Raw genomic sequence first — 18,138 nt, 5'->3', positions numbered from 1 at the left:
AGGTTAGCTGGAAGGCTCTTCAGGTCTGCTTGCACCTGGACTTACCCATAGGTCTGTCATCAGGAGTAATCTAACCTCTTTGGGGGTTCACAGCTACCTTACACTTGGTCTGCCATCCTGTAGGAGGCCAGGCTAGATTTGGTTGTGTGGTAGTGGCAAGATTCCAGAGAAAGAGAGAGAGACAGAAAGAGAACAGAAGCGTGAGAGGTAGGTACAGTTTGTTGCTGCTGACATAAGTCATGAGGCCAGCCTGGATTCAGAAGCAGGGAAGAAAGCCCCTGCTTCTAAGGGGATCCCTTGCCATTTGCAATGAATGGTCAGAGATACAGGAGGTGCTGAAGAACTGTATCGAGAGTTTGTAGTCAATCCCTGTAATAACAGAAGCATACTTCTATATTACTTCATAGACTTTTTAATCACTTTGTAACATTACAAATGCCATCTGTGATGGCACCATCAGAGATAATTTGAACATTTCCATAGTTTAAGACATTTTGGACTTATTATTTTGTTTTCCAGGATACAACACACAGGTTTGTAGAGAGAAAAGCTTTTCCACTTGAGCTTATTAATTAAAAAACAATCTCAATATAGAATCATAGAAATTAAGATATTGTTTAAGAGTTTATAAATATTTTTATCCCTTTTTCCTTCATTATTGCAAAACATTTTTTGAGGGGCTCATACACATTACAGTCCACATCAGTAGTATACAAGTGCTCATTTCCCTGGCCGTCCACCAGGATTGAATACTTAAACCAAAAAAACTCCGCTAAAACAAATAAAGAACTTCTCTACCCCCAGCATTTTATTGATGTAGTTGGCATTTATTTAATTGCTAATAAAAAAAGAGGAGGAGAGCCCGAGAGAGAGAGAGAGAGAAAGAGAGAGAAACAGATTTCTCTACTTAAACAAGCTTAGGAAATGCTGTTTTGTGCTCCCATCTTCATTATTCACAGTGGATACGCTCTGAAGATTCCCACAGTAAAATCTCATGTTCAACTTTCATGTCTAGTCACTGTTTTCCTAATTATGTTGATCACAGAACATTCATTTTTTGCATAGCTGCAACCAGCCCTTTGGAAAAACCTTTGGGGGGATATTTCCTGAAGAAATGTTGCCTTAATAAAATAGAGTAAGTTTTCCTCACGGTGGGAGTTTGAGAGACCATGGAAAAGCAGGAGTGGTACTAGACACCAGCTTTTGGTCACTTCTACAATCATGCTAAACTTCACGAAAGAGAAATGAAACTTGTCAACAAAAATATTCAGCTTCTCCTTCCTCCTGCTTGTTCTTTTTAACCCACTGAGCCACCCAGGCGCCCCCTGCTTGTTCTTTTTGCAGTGATAACCTCAAGAGCTTTCAGGCTTTGTTTTAAGGGATGCATTCTTTTCTGGAAATAGCAGGCTGGCATTTTTCTCCTCTTCACATTTCTACAGCTGGACGTATCTGACAAGTGGTGCAGAGCCTAAGGACCTGGTTCTTTTCTGGGACTTCGGTGCTCCAGGTGTGGTCTGCAGAGAGGAACAGCCTCTGCACCACTTGGAAGCTTGGTAAAAATGTAGGATCTCAGGCCCCACTCTGATCTCCTGCATCAGAGGCAAAACAAAGAGAAAGGAAGGAAGGGAGGAAGGGAGGAAAGGAAAAAAAAGAAAAGAAAAGGATTAAACCACGTGTGGGAGGTATGATGCTGTTTCCTGCTCCTGTTCCAACCCTTGTCCTTGTCTTGGGTTCCAGATTCCCAAACCTTGATCCATCCCTAATTCTGCCTTGGGAGTCTCGCCCTCTAGTCCCAAATGGCTGGTATAGCAGCCCAGGCTCCTTTCGTGTCCTGGTCACCTCTTTTTTCCTGACTCTTTGGTCCTATTGCTTCCTGGAGAGAACCATCTCACAGTATACTGGCACCTGCCCCCCTTTGCCCTAAAAGAGGGAGACACACCTGAAATGTCTTGGTCATTTTGTGGTCCAGAACCAGAGACCTATGTACCCCAGGACAGGAGACTATCCCAGGCTCTGTCTGCTTTCTCATTTCTTGTCTCTTTCCCAGAATATTCCTGTCAGGTATTCCCTCCCCCTGCTGTCCTTTAAAAAGAGACTGTGCCTCAGTCCAACTTACAGAGCAGTGACTTTATTGTGCCAGGTCCCTTGCTCTAATCATAGTATGACAAAGGCACTGTATTCAAGAATCATATGCATTTACAACATGGGGTGATTTCTTAATAGCTTCTGGGCTATTAGCCTGAGGATGGCAGGATATGGAAGCAAGTCAGATTTATAAAGTACCAACTAATGGATTTTAAGTGAATTATCTCACTAACGTACCATCCAGAAGTAGTTAAAAGCATAGGTCATTGTTCTGACACTAACTAGCTATGTGACCTTGGGGAAGTTACTGAACCTTTCTGTGCCATAATTTCTTCCTCTGTAAAAGGAGGATAAAGGTAATTCCCACTTCTTAGAGACAGCATTGGCTGCAAAGTTTGTAGGACCTAGTACTAATTGAAAATGTTGGACCCCTTGTTCAAAAGTTGTTGAGAATTTCAAGATGGCCCTTCTGCGTGCAGGGACCTAGGCAAGTTGAGGCTGTCCCTCCTCAAATTATTAGCATAATTGCTGTGCCCAGTATATAGTAAGAATTCAGTGAGCTCCAGTTATCAATAAAGCTTTGAGAAACATATATTACTTGCCCTATTTTACAATTGAAAGAACGGAGGCTCTGGATAGTGAAACAACTTACCGGACAAGATCAGACAGCCCAGTGCTGAGCTGAAACTCACCTGGGGTCTGCTTTCAAAAGGAATGAGCAGGAATCCCTGTGAGGAATCTCCAGTGCTGGAGAGGAAGAGTGCCCGGGGCCCAGGAACCCACCCACTGCCCTCAGTGTCAAAAGGAAAGAGAGTTACATATTTTACTTCTATAGCACCTGGGCACTCTTACTAATCAAAAGGAGGGCTGAGAGCCTTTGACCCAGGTTGGGCTGTTTATGACATCCCAGCAGAACTTTTAGATTATGTTGGTCAGAAACTGAAGACCAAGCACCATTTCTCAGGCCTGTGGTTTCCTAAGTCCTTGAATGAGACCATCCTACGTAGAGAACCAGGTTTGTTCCCCCACCTCCCCCATTAGGTAGGAATGTTTCCTGTCTTTGAACTGCAATAGTTCCTGGCCTCCAAAATGGGAAGAATAACCTGAAAAACACCCTTGAGCTCAGGATTCCAGAAATCTGGCTGGTTAGCCTGGTCAAGAATTATTGTGTGTCCAACCAGGAGCCCTAGTGTAGGTGATATATACTGAGCCAGCACATGGGGGTGTCTCGTATGATTTCTCTCTGCTTGGTGGGAGTGCATTCACCAATAGAAGTTGATTGTTTGCTCTGGCCCAGAAAATGTGTTCAGCACTTTACACATGAGCTCTTTTAATTTATCTGCTAGGCTTGAGGGGCAGGCATGACCATTCTCACTTTATAGATGAAGACACCACAGGCAGAGAGTATGGCCACATGTCTTAGTCCCACGACCTAGGAAGGGGTAGAGTCAAGTTTGCATGTGGGTCTCTCTGGTCAGACCATACCATACGATACCATTCTATACCATACTTCCACTTTTAACCAGTGTACAGTGAGATTTTACAATTAGGATGGTTAATTTTATGTGTCATTTTGACTTGACTGTGGAGTACCCAGATGTTTGATCAAATATGATTCTTGATGTTTTTGTGAGGATGTTTTTCAATGAGTTTAACATTTAACTCAGTGACCTGAATAGAGCAGGTTGCCCTTTCCCATGTGGGTGTGTCTCACCGAAAGATTTGAAGGCTGGAGTAGAGGAAAACGCCTGACCCTCCTCAAATAAAAGATAATTTTTCCTGCCTATAGGCATAAAATGAAACATTGGCTATTCCTGGGTCTTCAGCCTGGTGGCCTTTAGACTGAAACTGAAACTTTAGCTCCCCTGGGTCTTCTGTTTTCTGACTCACCCCATATATCCTGAGACTTGCCAGTCTCCATAATTATGAAAGCCAGTTCTTCCTTACAATGTATAAATCTATATCCTACTGGTTCTGTTTCTCTTATTCTTTCATACAATAATATTGGGATTGTAGGAACTGTGCTCAGCACTTTGGAAATACAGGGGCACAGCAAAGACAAGAAGACAGAGTTCCTATTTTCAAGGCACTAGGGTTAACAGCCCAGCCAATAGATGTATTGCTGTTGGGCAATGAGAAGAAGTTGGTGGAGCAGTGGAGCTAGGAGATGGGGTTTTAGGCAGAAGTACCAATGAGGTTAAAGGAAACAAGGCAAAAGGGCACAATCGGGTTGGGGGCATTTTTGAAAAATTCTGGAAGACTGAAATTGATAGTATCCATCAGGTTCCAGTCAGGAAAACAGAAATCACATTCATTATTTTAACAGCAAGCCTCCACCTAGGAAGACTGGTTGAAGCAGGCATTGGAGGGCTAACAAAGTAAAACCAAAGCCCTGAGGTAGCAGAGATAGTTAAGTATGGGAAGCAGCAACCACCTCTCTGGCTTGGGGGGCAAGGGTGGAATTTGGGATAACCAGAAGTTAGAAGCTTAAAGATGTTTCTTTAAGGCTCCTGGGTGGCTCAGTCAGTTGAGCATCTGAATCTTGATTTCTGTTTGGACTCAAGAAACAATGGCAGAAAAACATGGGGACCCAGACTTCTGATCTTTAGGAAGCACTTTTGCATAGGGGAGGTTAAGAATTCTGGCCTTAAAATAGTCCAAAGGGGCCAGGGTTCAGATGTTGACTTTGCCAGCTACTTTAAGAACTGTGACCTTGAGTAAGACATTTAAGCTCTCTGCTTTACTTCCTTCCTTTATGTAATCAGGATAATCATGATATCCAGTAGAAAGGGTTAAATGTGAAAAATGGCTATATGATAAATATCTTGGGGCACCTGTGTAGCTCAATCAGCTAAGTGTCTGGATTCTGCTCAAGTCATGATCTCAGGGTCGTGGGATGAAGGCCCATGTGAACTCCATGCTGAACAAGGAGTCTGCTTGTCCCTCTGCCCCTCCCTCTGCTAGTGCACTCTTTCTCTCTCTCTCAAATAAATAAATAAAATCTTAAAAAGAAAAAATAGAAATCCTTACCTTCTCTATCAAATTTTTGCTTAGGTATCCACCTCTCAGTGCAGATTTTCCTGATTACTATTTCAGATTGTACCCTCTTCATCCCTGCACTCACCATTCATTTTTCCCCTCACATACCTTTTTCTTCTCTAAACTTTATCATCTTAAAACTTACAATTGAACTTTTCTTGTTTATTGTCGATCTCCCTAACTGGAAAGCGAGCTCCCTGAGAACTGAACATTTGTTCTGATTTGCTGTCTAATGCATAATTGTTATTCAATAAATATTTATTGTGTGAATGAAAAACCTTGCCTAGCAAATAGTAAACACAAAGAAATGTTTGCAATCACTAATAAGATGATCATTATTTTACTAGCGTTTTGGCCTCCCATAAACACACTGCCACCACAGGACTGAACTTGGTTCTATAAAAGTGAGATGTTAAGCTACTTTGAAAGTCTCTCAAGAGAACTAACTGAACTAGAGTTCCAGGACCTCAATAATAGCTTGAAAATTTTAGTTTTTGGACATGTATTAGGACATTTCTCAAAACTAGCCAGTGGGGGAGTGGAGCCTGGATGGCTCAGCGGGTTAAGCATCCGACTCCTGATTTCAGCTCAGATCATGATCTCTGGGTCTGGGATCAAGACCTGCAAGGGCCCCATGCTCAGTGTGGGAGTCTGCTTGTCTTTCTTCTTCTGGTTATCCCCCTGCTCATATGCTCTCTCTCTTTCTTATTCAGATAAACAAACAAACAAATAAATAAAATCTTAAAAAATAAAAACAAAACCCCCCCGTAAGACAAAACCAAAAAACTGGCCAGTTGGGTTGACTCTGTGGCTGTGACTGAGGTAAAAACATCCTTCTTGGCCCACTTTCCTTTCAGTTATGATAAAAAAGAACCAGAAAAAGAACTTTCATGGCTAGATCATGCCAAAAAGTCACTAGTAACATGCTAACACCTCCAGATGAAACTTCTTCATTTGCCCTCCTGTAACTGCCAGGTAGCTGATTAAAATCTCAGCATTCCAGAGAGAAATTGTAGTACCTTATTATATGGTACATTAATAAAAATACTACTAACTGCTACTTCTACATGCTTTAATGGATAAAACTGATTATTTATTTATTTATTTATTTATTTATTTAACTTAATGAAGAAACCGACCACTTCCCTACCTTGAACTGATTGTGTGTATTTCTTTTTTTCTCTCAGTGTGGCCAGTGTGAAGCATCTTGATATGTGTTGGCTATATGGTCAAGGTTAAACATACCCTCATAGTAGAGAACATTTGGCATTCCCAGTGTCAACCACCTGGGTTGGCTTCTTAGTCACAAACTAAGAAAGAGGTGGGTGGCTTGCATGGACAATGTGTTTACTCTTGTTTCCATTTATGACCTATATGAGAGGCATCCAGCTACCTAGGAGGTCACTCTCAAGTAATGGGAGTTAAAGACAGGCTCTGTCACCTGGGACTGGTGGGTACTAATAGTGGTGGTGGCCACACTGATTGAACATGCCCTGTATGCTCAGGCATTCTGTCGATGAGTGGTCTCAGCTTTCACAGTAACTCCAAAAGATCAGTAGGTGCCACAGTTACCTTATCTTGCAGATAAGGAAGTTGAGGCTTAGAAGAATTAAATGAGTTTCCCAAGATTGCACATCTAGTAAGTAAAGCTACTGGGATTTGAATTGTGGTTCTGACCCCAAAATCATACTCTTGGTCGTCTTTAAACAAGCCAGAGTATTAGAATCTGTATCTTGCTGAGGCTAATTTTCCTTTGGTAAAGTCTTTTTGGAGGAACATTTGAGTCCTTTATCAAATGTACAAATAGAGGAAAACGGGCCCTCTGCTCTTCCAAGGGTCACAGCAAGAAAAAAGGGCAGGGTCCCCTGAAACTAAGTATAGGGATGGCAGGGTATTAGTGATCTCTTTCTGGGGTAGGCAACCCACGGACAAGTTACTTAGCTTCTCAGTTCCCCTTTTTTCTCATCTCTGAAGCATAATAATAGCCAACTCATGGGGATATTATAACAATTAAATGAGATAATATGTGCAAATAACTTAGCACAATGCCTGGAATGTGGTGAGCCTTACTAAACTTTTACATGTTACCAAGGAAGTGGTAACAAGGCGTTTTCTTTTGCATAAGTTACTTCCCTTTCAGTGAGACTTCAATCTTTAAGATATCATAAACATCTTAGACAATCTCCTACAATCACATTTCCCCAAATGGGTTTGTTCCTTGTATCTTGGAGCCAAAACACTCTGCTCTGAATGAGTTCTAGGATCAGTTGTGTTTTGGAAATACATTTAAAATTCCTTCCTTTTTGAAAATTAAATGCTCTGAGAGTTTTATAATAAAAAATTTGTTAAATTTGGTTTCACACAGCATCTTCTCAATGCTTCTTTTAAAGAACAACTAACTAAAATATTTTTAAGACTTTATTTTTCTTCTTTAGGGCAGTTTTAGGTTCACAGTGAAATTAAGAGGGAGGCACAGAAATTTCTTATACCCTCCCCCCCTCATCAACATCCTCCATCAGATTAGTGCAGTTGTCACAATTGGTAAATCTATATTAACATATCATAAACACCCAAAGTCTGTAGTTGACCTTTGGGTTCACTCTTGCTATTGTATGTTCTGTGGGTTTGGAATAAATGTACAATGACATTCATCCATCATTATAGCATGTATGATAGTACTTTCACTATCCTAAAAATCCTCTGTGCTTCACTTATTTCTCCCTCTTCCCCACCCCCCTACAATCACTGGAAACCAGTGCTTTTTTTTTTTTTATTGTTTCCATACTTTGCCTTTTTCAATGTCACATAGTTGAAATCATACAGTATTTCAGGTGTTCAAATTGCCTTCTTTTCCTTAGTAATAATCATTTAAGTTTCCTCCATGTGTTTTGGTGTCTTAATAACTTATTTCTTTTTAGTACTGAATAACTTTCCACTGTCTGGATGTACCATAGTTTATTTATCCATTTACCTACTGAAGGACATCTTGGTTGCTTCCACATCTTAGTAATTATGCATAAAGCTGCTATAAACAGCTGTGTGCAGGTTTTTGTGTGGACATAGTTTTCGACTCCTTTGGGTAAAGACCAAGAAGTGATATGGTAAGAGTATGCTTAATTTTATAAGAAACTGCCACACCCTTCCAGAGTGACTGTTCCATCTTGTCTTTCTATCAGACATGAATGGGGAGTTCCTGTTGCTTCACATCCTCACTAGCATTTGGATTTGGTTATTTAAATATCTCATTGCTGCTTTAATTTTCATTTCTCTCATGACATAAGATATGAAACGTCTTTTTCATATGCGTATTTGCCATCTGTATATTTTTTTAATGAGGTGTCTAAGGTCTTTGGCCAACTTTCAATTTTTTAAAATTGAGTTTTAAGAGTTCTTAGTGTAAATTTTAGATAGTGGTTCTTTATCAGATGTGTCTTTTCCAAGTGTTCTCTCCCAGTCTGTGGCTTGTTTTCTCATTCTTTTAACACTGTCTTTCCTGGAGCAAATTTTTTCAATTATAATGAGGTCCAGCTTGTCAGTGATTTCTTTCATGGACTGTGCCTTTGGTGTGGTATCTAGAAAGACATCACCACACCAAGGTCATCTAGATTTGCTTCTACATTATCTTCTAGGAGTTTTAGAACTCCAACTTTGTTCTTCAGCCTCAATACTGTATCAACTATTCTGAGTCTTTTCCCTCTCCATATAAACTTTAGAATCAGGTTGTTAATAGTCACAAAATAACTTACCGGAATTATAATTTCTGAAGGCTTTTCATAATTAAAAATTTTTTTAAAAAAAGATTTTATTTATTTTTTTGACACAGAGAGAGATCACAAGTAGACAGAGCAGCAGGCAGAGAGAAAAGGGGAAGCAGGCTCCCTGATGAGCAGACAGCTTGATACAGGGTTCAATCCCAGGGCCCTGAGATATGCCTTGAGCCGAAGGCAGCCGAAGCTTAACCCACTGAGCCCCCAGTCACCCCTCTGAATGTTTTTGATATAGAAGTTCCTTTTTTCATCTGGTAGTTACTAAAATTCTTTGAATATACTTTTGAAATGGCACTGTATGTAATTTCCTAGTTATTTGTGAATGAGCCTCTTCAGCTAATTTTCAAGTTTCGGTTAATTTTCAAGTTTCTTTCTTTTATATAAAGATTTTATTTATTTATTTGATGGGTGGGAGCACAAGCAGGGGCAGCATCAGGCAGAGAGAGGGAGAAGCAGAAGCAGGTTCCCTACTGAGTAAGGAGCCTGATGTGGGGCTCAATCCTAGGACCCTGGGATAGTGACCTGAGCTGAAGGCAGACGCTTAACCGATTGAGCCACCCAGGTACCACAGTTATCAAGTTTCTTGATCATACTGTATATGACTCTTAATATCCACCATAGAACTGGGCACATAGTACGTTCTCAACAAAACAAACATTGCTCAGGCAATTCACTGAATTCTGTGTTCTATTTCACAGAGAGAGCCCTTCAGCCTAGCCTTTTGTGAAATGACCCCACCTTTAGGCAGGCAATGTAATGTCATGGAACAGTGGATCAAAAATCTCTGGCTTTCTTTCCTTATTTATAACTTTGGTGTCTCAAGTTCAAAAGCTTCTGCGTTATTTGCTACCTTTAAATTCTTTGTAATCATGAATTAGTGACATTAAAGTTGGTGAAGTTCTACCATACAAATATGCAAAATAAAAAGAGGGGATATAATCTTGTTGAAATATATGAAGTTTAACAAAATGAGAAAAACAAAGACTTGTTATAGAAAGGGGATCAGACACCATCAGTTGTGTCTTGGAAGACTCAAAGGCAGCCAAAGTGGAAAAGCTTTAGAGTAGAAAGCAGAGAAAACTTCAGGTATGTCCTGATTGGAGGGTTTGGCATGGGAGAACTTTAAAGTGGATAACTACAAGGGGAACATCCCATGCGATGGGTTAGGGTTCATATTTGGCTTTTTCTGGTGGGTCCTAAGTTAGTAACAGGGACAAAAATTAGGTAAGCTATCAGCTATTAATCAAATCCTAGCCATTTTGGGTTGGTTGTTACAGTGGTATGGTTTGGCTTCCTGGAGTGTTGCTAGAGATAGTAATCTGACGTCCTACAAGTGTGACTTAGAGTAGGCTGGCCTCCTGGACTGGTTACCATAGATAAGGATTTGTTTTCCCAGGCTAGTCACTGAAGGTTTGGGGTCAGAGTTCTATTTTTGGTCTGGTCTGGTCCTCATTAATTGTGTAAAATTCTCAATTCAACCCAACTCAAAAGTAAGTCAAGAGACTGTACCCAGAATTATGGTTTGTGTTGTTAATAAAGACAACAATAGATAAACTACAGGTATTTCCAGATTTATTTTCTGGTAGTTCATGAGTATTACAAACCATTTGTGGGATGCAGTAGTTAGCATTTTCTGATTCTAGAAAATATGTCCTCTAAACCCTTACAAGAGTTGTGAGTTTCCAAAGATAAAAAGGACATTTTGGTGTCCGTGGCCTCAGAATTCTTGGGTACTCTCTATCATTCCTGTGGGAACTGGAATTCACAGAGATTTAACTCTTGGTGCTGATTTTTTTTCAGAATATCAATTAAGATTGGACTAGGCTTGGTATAACATTTCTCAGAAATTTTGAAATAATTCTTAGGATCTCTGCTTATTATATTTTCTTTAATATGAAAAGAAAGAAGTTACTGTCCAAGAGTCCACACTCTCTGGCCTATGGCCTTTTTTATACAGCTTGAGCTAAGAAGCTTCCCTGCTGCCCTACTGCATTTTTAAATAAACAAACACAAACCAGAAAAAAAAAAAAAACACAAAAAAACAAAAAACAAAGAAGAGTATGGGATAGGAACTATAGGTAACCTGCAAAGTCTAAAATATTTACTTTCTGTTCTTTTAGAGAAAATGTTTGCCAACTCTGATCTTGGTCAATTAATAGAAAGCCTTTGTTGGATTTTAGAAGTAGGGTCCTTTTTATTTTTACTGCAGTAGGGGTGGTGAAGTTGTGAGTGCTGTCTGACATGTCCATACCGTGGCTGTAGAGGAAACACCAGTCTTACCTGTCAGGCTGGACAAGGATGGAGCAGCTGGAGGTGTTCTCAGAGGATCTGAGATCAGCTGACTCCCAGGAACTGTTGACCTGAGAGTTTCCCTTTGTGTTTTAATTTTCCCATTGTGCCTCCTCCCATGTAACCTCTGCTTGGGCTGGTCCTGCTGCTTTTTCAGGCCTAGCCCTTGCCCTAGCTGGAGAGGAGTCAAGAATTTTAACGTTTCAGGGGGTTCTTATCCCAGAATCCCAGAGCCCAGTCCTTCTGTGTAAAACCCAAAGCATGTTTTTCTTACCTTTTCCGTTTCTGCGTGGTTCAGGGAAAGAAAGAAAAAAAAAAGCTGAATTGACTTTCTGAGAAAATGATAGAGTGTAGTCATCAGACATGTGGGGACAATGTATAATAACAACCTCAAAAATGCTTACAGCATTACAGTAAGTGAAAATGTTGGACACAAATGTGGATAAACGGCATAGTCCTACCTATTTAAAACAAATAATAGACAACCAACAAAATATGCTTCAAAACAAGGTATCAGGAAGGAAATACTTCAAAGTTAATGATGATTGCTACAAGGAATTGGATTTTTATGTTATGTTTATTTTTCTTTAAGTTTTTCTATACTTGCAAATTTTCCCACCAAAAACATGGATAGTTTTAAAATCAGATTTATATAAAAAATAGTTTGACCTAGCACTACTTGGGTGTATTCTAATCAGAAGAAAATCTATACATTTATACTCAAATGTCTTCCTGGGAGCAGATGGAAAGTAGATCCATAAAGATGTAATTTGGATCAAATTGTCAAAGTCACCAAAAACTGACAGAAATGAAAACAAAACCAAAAACAAAAATAGTATTAGGGAGCCTGGAATATTTGGGTAACTGCTTCCATTCTCATTTTACTTGATAGGTGGAGATCTTTATTCTTGCTTTAAATGTTTTGATGTTGGAGCTACTAAGAATTATAGTTGGCCAATCCCTTAATATATTCAATTTTAAAATATGGAACTTCAAGTAGAAATAAAAATCCTGAATGTAGTTGAAACTTGCTGATGCTTTCTTTTTTACATAGGACAAATCCATTGCTTCTCATATTTATTTTAATTGCTTCTATAAATCGATTAGAACAATAAAAACCCAGAAGCCTGAATATCAGGAAGGAAAGGAGACTTGGTTACAACCTGTTGATAAGTCTTTGAAATACATGTTTATTTTGAGCCACAAAAGTGCTGTGTCTCAGCATCCTTTTCTCCTTAATAATGGAGAGCATTGTCTTTTCAGATAGATGGCCTATGAGTTGGCAATATGGCGGCCCTGCACCTTTTCAGGGCACTGTCACCACTTTATTTTCACAGATCTTGTTTTTGTTGTAGCTTACTCCTCTTCCCTCCTTGGGCCATGTTTAGAAGTGTGAGCTATCAGAGTATATCACTCTGCATTTACTGCCCTCAAGCTCAGCAGGGCTCTCCCATTTTTGGCTGCTCCCTGCCAGACCCTATAAGCCTGTCCTTTACTCATCCACTCTCTTGCTGACTTAAAGATTGTAAGCTCTTTGAGGGCAGGGACCACACCCTATTCTTTATATTCTGAGCAGCCACTTCAGAGCCTAGAATGTAGGCTTTGATATCGTTTCTTAATTGAATGAGTATAGTGAAACCAGATTAAGTAATAAGAGTACTTACTCTGTTTCAAACACTGTTTTAAGTACGGCGTCTGCATTAATTCATGTAACCCTCATAAAATAAAGTCTGAAAACTCTATTCTTATTCCATTTACATGTAAATGAGATGAAAGTACAGTCATGATCATAGACCCTCTTTGTTTAGAGCAGAGGCTGTTAAAAGCTGCATTTTTCTTAATACTTTCCTCATAGATCCACTGATGATGATGGAGGAAATTACCCCATGGAATGCCCTTTACCTTAACCCCAGGCAAGGTAAGGCAGTGTTTGAGCACAATCATGAGTCTAAACAGAGATCTTCCCTCTGCTAACCTCACCTAAACTATTCCTCATTTCTCAGCCTGTTTGTGTGTGAGGATGCCTGGTACCCATCCAGAACCTTAGCAGTCATACCAGGCTGGTCCCCCATGTATGTTGTGAACAGGCCCATGCATGCAGGCTGCTGGAGTTTAGACTGTCTTTAGGCATTTGTCTTGAACCCTATCGCTTCCCCACCCCTGATCTCTCTCCTTCCTTTCTTCCAACCTCTGGTTTCCTGCTCTCTTTCCCTCTTGGCTTTGTTTTCAGCTTCAGCACCTCCAGCTTTTTGGAATTTTGCAGTGGACCCTTGGCTTCCCAGGCTGAGTCTCACTGCATGTAGCCAGTACTCACCCTGGGCTTTTCTGTTCCTGGAAGCTTCTGGCAAAGGTCCTACCAAACCAAATTCCAACTTGAGTCCCAACCCCCAGTGCTGCTGTGTCCCTGAAGGCAAGGATGGAATTCCCCTAGAGCTTTTCACATGGCTAAACAGATAAATTGTGTGATGGGTTTATACATCTCTAGTTCCAGAGTGGGAGTAGGAGAGGGTGGCCATAAAGCTTTCACGATCAGACTTGTCCACATCACCCCATACCTATCAGTGCTCTTCTTTTTTCACCAGAACGCCCATTTGTCTTGTCTCAGGGCCTTTGTACACCCATTCCCACTGCACAGACTTTTTAGCCCCATTCTAACCCCCAGCTCTGACTTCTGCTCATCTTTCAGGCTTCAGTTTTGAGGATGCCTCCCTTGGGGAGTCTTCACTCCTTACAACCCCCCACCCTGGCCTGGATCATGTGGGTGTCTTTTCTTTTTTTCTCTGTCATCTTTTGGTGCATCTCCATCATCATCATCATCATCACAGCCCATGTTCGCAGGGGCTTCATCTGGCCAGACAAAGCTTGAGGACTTTTACAGGGATTAACTCGGTGGATCTTCCTCAACAACCCTGATGACGAATACCATTTTTACCTCTGTTTTACAGATGAGGACTCTGCCTCAGAGAAGCTAAATGACTTGTCTATTGTATGGGTAATCAGGTGTAGTCAGGGTTTGAACTGGGTTGTCTGGCTCTGCACCACTTGGTATAGCTACTGTCATATGTCTCTTGTGTGCGGCATTTCTCATACTGTCTTGCATTGTCTGGTTACTCCTCTTTTATCCACAGGTACATCCTAGCATGTAGGGACACCTGGGTGGCTCAGTGGGTTAAGCCGCTGCCTTCAGCTCAGGTCATGATCCCAGGGTCCCGGAATCTAGTCCCACATCAGGCTCTCTGCTTAGTAGGGAGCCTGCTTCCCCCCTCCTCTCTGCCTGCCTCTCTGTCTACTTGTGATCTTTGTCAAATTAATAAATAAAATCTTTAAAACAAACAAACAAATAAACAAACAAAAAAACCCACAAAACATTCCCGATTCTTGATTTAATGAGATCAATTGTAACCAAGCAAGGATAGCCAAGCAACTGGTTTGTTGTTCTTGGGTTCCTTAATGATTTCTGTGTTAATTGATCTTATTCAATACAAACAATTTGAGCTCAAGGGAAAGTGCTGTCTATCCCAGCCCAACCCCTGTGTTTTACACAGTAGGAGACTGGGGTTAGAGTGTTTAAGTGACTAGTCCTTGGTCACACAGGAAGCCAGTGGCAAACAGGATGCCATGTCTGCTGGTTCCAGTCCTGTGTCTTTTCTCTGTGCCTGGTCAAACAGAAATTACAGTCACATGAGGGCACGCAGTTAAAACAAACACCAAGTCTGCAACTGATTTGATTATGACCATAAACAACATGGGAAGCATGTGGCTCCAGTGCTCTCTGGGACTGTTATCAGCCCAGAGTAAACACAGGGCTTCTGACAAGGAGGCATGCTTGGCCCAGAAAGGGCCCAAATACTTCGAAGCTCTAAGAGTGTTTTGTTTACAGTTTTTTTTTTGTTGTTGTTGTTGTTGTTGTTGTTTTCCCCCCTGTGTTACCTTGGGTGCACAGCTTGCTTCTGTGGTTTCCTTGCTAATATGGCAGGGGATTATGTACTAAATGTTTGTGCACTCTAACACCTGCCCAGATTCACATATTGAGGCCATAACCCAGAGCGTGATGATATTTGTGGGTGGGACATTAAGAGGTAATTAGGTTTAGATGAGGTCAAGAGGGTAGAGTCCCCATGATGTAATTAATGTCTTCAGGAGAAAAAGAAAAGAAGCAAAGAAACTAGAGCTGTCTGTCTCTCTCTCTCTACCAGAACACAGTGAGAAGGCAGGAAGCAAGTTCTTACCAGGAGCAGACTCTGCCAGCACCTTGATTTTGGACTTCCAGCTTGTAGAACTGAGAGAAATAAATGTCTACTACTTAAGCACCAGAGTTTCTGGTATTTTGATATAGGAGCCCAAGCTGATTAAGACACAAGAATTTTATGAGCTTGATCTTGAACTCTCCTTCTGGCTCTGAAATTCTCACGATCTTTTTCAAGTCTCCCTCCGTTATTGGCTGTGTTTATTCCTGCCACTCTGCTGTCCCCCAAACCATTGCTCCTTTCTGGTATGTTTTCTCCAACTCTTTGCCATTATTCAGTCTTCTGCTAACTTGAAGACTGAGTATAAGTCTCATCCACAGTGTGGAGGAAAAACAATTCAATGAAGAGAAGACACTTCTCTTCATTTCTATGTGACCTTCAGCTCAATGAAAATAGAAAGATAAAGAGCCAGAAGAGGAGGAAGAAAGTGCCTACCGTGTTAATGTGCCAGGTCGGAAATTATTTAACTGCTCCATGCCTCTATCTCCAAAGTGGAGTTAATCAAACCTATAGGATAAGAGTTGTTGTGACTATTACATGGAATTGAATATGGAAAGTTCCCAGAAAGACTGAAGTCCAGCAGAATTTTCCTATCAAAGGACAGACAGTAAATAATTAAGGCTTGTGGTGCATACAGTCTCTCAGCTTTGCCGTTGAAGGGCAAAAATGGCCATGGATGATATGTCAATGAATGGATGTGGCTACGTTCCAATAAAGCTTTATCTATAAAAACAGGTGGCAGACTGGATTTGCATCTCCTACCTGCAGCACTACACTTTTCAGTTCCTTGTATGTCATAGATTACGATTCTCACTACCTTTTTAATCCAGTCTTCAGGCTGTCTTAAACTGTCTCTGTCTTTCTGTGAGGCCCCTCCTTACCTTCTTGCCTCACCCTTCCTTTCCCAGATAGTGGGTATTTTGAAGTCAGTGTTTTCTTTGGCTTCTCCTCATCCAGAGTTCCAAATGCAAGCACTAGTAGATGGACTGTATTTGTTGAAATGAAATGAGAAAGAGTCCCCCTTATTCCAGGTTTAGAATCCAGTATCTGAGGGCCCCAAATGCAGTGGCGTGGGCCTGGTGCCACGGGAGAAGAAAGCCTTTCTGAGGTCTAAGGGGGTCTGCAGACTGGGCGGGGCTTTGCTTTATAAAGAGGTGCTGTGCTTTGACATTAGTGAAAAGCCCCAGCTGGCACACTGGGGAGCTGGCCAGCGGCAGGAGCTGGCGTGTGGGTGCACTGCAGAGGTTTCCTTGTCCTGCTAGCGCGCCTCCGGCTCTGCTGATAGGGGGCCATTGTTCCTTGTCCATTGTGTGGAGTGCAGGGTGTTTGGGGCTATGGGCAGGGTTGGGAGCAGCCACTCATTTCACAGAGCTCAGCTCAATGAAAACAGAAAGATAAAGAGCCAGAAGAGGAGGAAGAAAGTGCCTACCGTGTTAATGTGCCAGGTCGGAAATTGAAGTGACCTGCCGGGTGAGCGTTCTCAGAGCAAGGATGACATTTGCTGCGAGGGGCTCTGGGCTTGTAATGGGAAATGGGGTTTTAGATGTTGGTAATTGGAATGCACAGAAATTCAGTAACCCATCTGGCAGTTATTCTGCTAATCTCAGTATCCTGGCCAGGGGCCAAGCAGGAACAAAATTGTGTTCTCTTCTCTTAATCCCCATTGTAGTTCCCACTGGACTCTGCAGGTCCCAGACCTGCAGATTTGTCAGGGATACTCTGCAGGGCTCAATGGCTCAGGGAAGGCCCTAGAAATGCCACTAGCTATCCCTAGAGCCTCAGACACAGCCAGATACCAGGAAGGGACAGGAATGAGTATGGAGGGATGGAGGACCCAGGCTTTCAGAGTTATTTGGGCTTGGGTTGAATCTTGGTTCTACATGGTCAAGGTATAGAACTTTGTCTCCTTTGAGTTGAGAGATGGTTTCTGGGGACCAACTTCCAGGATTCACATTTGAAATCTGTCACTTACTGGTCCTGTGATTTGAATACATTACTTAATATTCTGTGCCTCAGTTTCCTTAGGTGTAAAGGGAACAATACTGTACCTCCTCAAAGTGTTGTTATGAGCATCCAGTGAGCAAATGAGTACACACACACACACACACACACACACACACGAAGAGAACTTGTTGCACGTAGTGCACATTTGTATGGATTTATGACTTTGGTTGTTAGTTCCTCACACATATATGGGGGTAATGCCATCCACTTTTAGGTGTGTTGTAAGGATATGATGAAATCGTGAATGTGAGGTCCTCTCCCCTGCATCTGGTGCATAGTAGGTCCTTAGTGAATGCTGGTAACTCTGTGCATCCCTTCACCATAGACTGGTTGCACAGCATGAGGATGAATGGCAAGAGTCCTGAATTATAGACTTGGCTCTGTCTCCAGTTAGGTGCATGACCTCAGGCCTGTTACTGCCCTCTCTGGCCTTAGATGTTCTTCCTCTAAGATGAGGAGGTCAGACTGGATTCACTCTTTCTGCTCTAATATTTGGGCTTCCCGGAAGGTCAGGAAAACTGACTGTAGGTGGCTATCTTATAGAGATTTGCCTTTTGCAGTAGCTCAACTTTAGATGGTGGAGATCCTAGGCAGGATGTTTCAGTGGGTGTACACTGGTGAAATGTGGCAAGACAGGGCACCCTGTGCAACCCACCATACTTTCTTACAAAGTAGGATAACCAGGCTTCTGCAACCTTTAGTGGCCC

Source organism: Mustela erminea, chromosome 2, assembly GCF_009829155.1.
Source record: "Mustela erminea isolate mMusErm1 chromosome 2, mMusErm1.Pri, whole genome shotgun sequence".
Taxonomy (NCBI): Eukaryota; Metazoa; Chordata; class Mammalia; order Carnivora; family Mustelidae; genus Mustela; species Mustela erminea.
This window is presented reverse-complemented; position numbering follows the sequence as displayed.